We start from the raw sequence: 4039 nt of genomic DNA on the forward strand, positions 1-4039 counted from the left end.
CTTCATTTTGACAAGGGATGCTGGATATCTTTGAGTGTTCCTGATGATGTATCCTACACCATTATGGAAGTAGCGAATCCCGTACTCTCATGTTATCTCCTAACAAGCACATCCCCTGTTTCATTCCTATAATGAAATCCTTAATTCTCCCCATATGTTCTGCAACATCCACTTGATGGAGATTTGGAATGGGGGGTGTAGAGAAAGTGAGAATCTCATTCACTCTATAAACTCTCGGGCTTACTTCAACATATCCTACTTCATTGGGAGCCCCATAATCTGTAACAAATTTCTTCAACTTGGGCTCACTGTCAATTCATATCTGGTTACTTACACCTTTCCATGGAAGCCACAAGTATGTAAAGCAAGTTGAAAAGTAACCTCCTAAATTCTTTGACCAATCTCTATTGAGAAGCATCCCATATACTTTTGGAATATCAACTACTTGAATGTCAATGTAACGAGATATGCATGGATCGACACCCAGTTGAATATACACATCTTTCACCTCCCCAATCACATTTACCTCAGTCTTGTCTAATTGTACCACTTTGTTGTTTGTATACACCGAGTTAATACCAAGCTTCTGACATATGGAATAAGGCATCACATTTCCAGAAGCACCCGAATCTACCAAACAATTATGTACATTATTTCTGCATATCTTTAGGCTAAGAAGGAATGGGGAGTTCTCGATGGCATGATTGTTGATATTAGCATTGACTTCATTCAAATCAGCCATCTTAACCTCATTGCTCTGAGTTTCCAACTATTCTAATTACTTGAGAAGGGCCTTCTTTTGTTCGGGACAATATCTTAACACTTCCATTAATGACATAGTTGTTACAGTCCTCTCCATCTCCTTGGTAATGTCATACGATCCTTTTACAACATATTCGTGGCCTTGTCCTTGTCTAGAATGTGTCGCTTGAAAATATTGAGGAGAAGGAGGATTGTTACTTCCGTTTGCATTTGGACGTGCAAATCCACCTTTTGGGGGAGATGGTTCTATCAATGGTGCCTTGCCTTGACTTCTGAGATTGTAATTGTTTCTAGTTTGGAAGGATTGCACATCGTAAACACATGGTTCACTTTCGGCTTTGGATTGAAACTCTTTGTAAAGGAATGTGTCAACCAACATTGTTGTATTGACCTTCTCTGGTTATTTGGTAGAACACCCTTTTGACTGCGAATCCGCTTGAGCAATCCTAATAATTTTTTTGAACTGAGCACAATTGACTTCCGAATGTGATGTTGTATCATGCAACATGCACCAATTAGTCAATAAATTCATATCTGCCAAATTGAAACTTTGCATGTTGTTTTGGTTATCTCTAGCATCAGGATGGTCATGATTTACTCTGTCGTTGTTTAGACCCGTGTTCCATTGTCTGTTGTATGGTTTGGAGTTATATCTTTGGTTTTGATTCTGATTATTATAACCACATTGATTATTATATGTTTGGGATTGGTTATATCCTCCTAGGGTATTCATTTTTAGTTGACTAAGATCTGACATAACTTGTGAAATCATCTTCTTCAAATCTTCTACCTCAGACGATATGTGTGACCGTTGACTCTCAAGTGCTGAAGTTGGGGTTTGGTTTGTTATGTTTAAGCTACCATACTGTTGTCCTATCCCATGTATTTGGTCAATGTATGCGTTTGGATAGGGGTAATGTTGGCATTATTTTTCCATTGCAAAGCTTGTGCAGCACATTGTTGGTTAGCTTGTGGTTGGGGTGCATAAAGGGGGACCGTGTTTATCGTTGAGGCCCCTATCGACAAGGATGAAGGTATACTGAGGAGTTGGTTGTAATTAACCAGGTTTACTCCTATAGGCAAGTTGTATCCAATCCCCCTAGGCGTCTGATTTAATTATTGATTCATGTTAATTGCCAAAGCATAAACTTTTGCCAAGGTATCCCTTTGATCTTCAGGCACACTCTTCCTTAATAAACATCACATTCCATGGGTCAATGGATATGTTTGGTGCCACTTGGTAGGGAGCCTGTAATCTCTTGTATGTCCTTTGGAAGTTGGTATTGAAAGTTTTCAAAGGTTCGTTAGGCAATTTCTGTAGGGAGGCAAACTAAAGGTATAGGATTCCAAGATCGATATACACCCGAAATTAATTGATGAAATATTTTTCTAGAAGGTCCCAACTATCAATGGAGTTTGTTGGTAGAGTCAAATACCAATTATACTCATTCTCCCCAAGTGAATATAGGAAAAGTCGACATACCACATCTTGATGTTGAATGTTGTTACGAACCACTGCGTCCTTAAATGCTTCAATATGCTCTCCTGTGGACCTAGATCCCCCAAAGTAAAACTTACTACAAAATTTATCTGGATTCCTAGGTAGGTCATGAGTTCCTCTAGGTATGTTTCCCAATGGTGTATGATCTTGGTTGAAGTAGGCCACTGTGGGTGGTAGTGGTGGATATTGAGTTACGAAGGGTGCACCAATGGGTTGAGGAGTAGGGATAAGTTGGTCTTCTACGTCGGATTCAAATGATTGCACTGGTGGGTCTATTGAAGATTTCCTTTTAGATTTGCTTCTCTTCTTCCTAGTTGTAGGTCCTAACTCTACCAAGTCTGATGGGGAAGAATTACTCCTAAGAACTTTGTGAAACCTCTTCGGAGAGAAAGCTAATATACGCTCCAATTTAGTGTCTCAATTTCTTGGTTGTTGAGGAGGTGGTTGAGGGTTTCTTTGGGCAAGCAGTTGCCTTTGTGCCTCAGCTTCTATGTGTATACCCTTCTGCCTTTTGTTGTCACAGACTTTTTGTATTCGTGACCAATCACTAGGATTCCTTATACTGCCCCAATCAAGGGAGTATAGTTGGGAAATGATTTCATCTTGTTCGTAATTGAGGCTGGGTTGTGTGAATGGTAAAAGTCCATCTCTTGGGAGTACTATGTTAGGTCATGCTATGACAATGCAATTGAAAGTTAGGATAAATTGTTCTAAGCCCCCCTTTTATCACCAGTTTTTGTTGACAGGTGTTTTGACACACTCACCAACAATCAGGTAGTTTATGTGAACACTCACCACCTCTCCTGAAAAACAGTAAGTTTTGGGAAACTAACTACTCCAAGGTTTCTATAGTCAGGTCTCGATGGTGATGGGAAGCTTAGTGGATAATGTGATTGTACCTGTCAAGGGGCGTGCTGGTTGAAACAACTTCGAATTACCTTTTTTTTTGTATTTTCTTATTTAGATTCTCTCAAAATAAATAACAAAAGATAGATTAGGGGAACAAGGAAATAACAATGAAATCGATACAATATCAACTGAATGATCCACAGTTAGAATTTTGTAATCCAAATATTATCAATATCACTAAATTAGCATTCAAATAACAAGCTCCAGAAAGTATATAAAGTCACACAACTTCACACACCAATGGAAATGAATATCACCCAACCAATAATTGCCCTGTCAATTTAATCTTCATATACCATTTACATGTGCAATATGATTCATAAAATAATAAAGTATCCAAAAGAACTAGTTGTTGATTCGAATGATAGAAGTTACTAGATCATGAAGAACACAACCATATAGAACACACAAGCAGAACAAGAAATCCACAAGATGCTTTTTGCATTAAACTTTAAAGTTTATCACAAAATCTTCTAAACTTATAAACATCTGCATAAAATCTCTAATGTAATCTCTAAAATGGACCTCAAATCATCAATTCATGCACCATTACAATGAATCAAAATCCCTAATTTATAGAGTTTCATGTCCTAAATTCTAGGAATTAAAGCTATCTAAATTAAGTGCTACAAAAGAAAGGAGTTGTAGTTGACATACAAGTCTCTACCTTAAACTCCAGTGAAACTACTAATAAACTATCACAACAAAACATGTGTTCCCGAAATTGGCCATTACAGCCATGCGAAATTTGCCCAAAAACTGAAATTGATATTGCATAGTAGTTGAACTCTCAGCTCTGGTGGCAACCAAAAAATATCTTCAAAAAGCTGTAAAATTCCATGTATGGTAACTATGTGTTCATAATTT

Source organism: Cryptomeria japonica, chromosome 10 (genome assembly GCF_030272615.1).
Source record: "Cryptomeria japonica chromosome 10, Sugi_1.0, whole genome shotgun sequence".
NCBI classification, from domain to species: domain Eukaryota; kingdom Viridiplantae; phylum Streptophyta; class Pinopsida; order Cupressales; family Cupressaceae; genus Cryptomeria; species Cryptomeria japonica.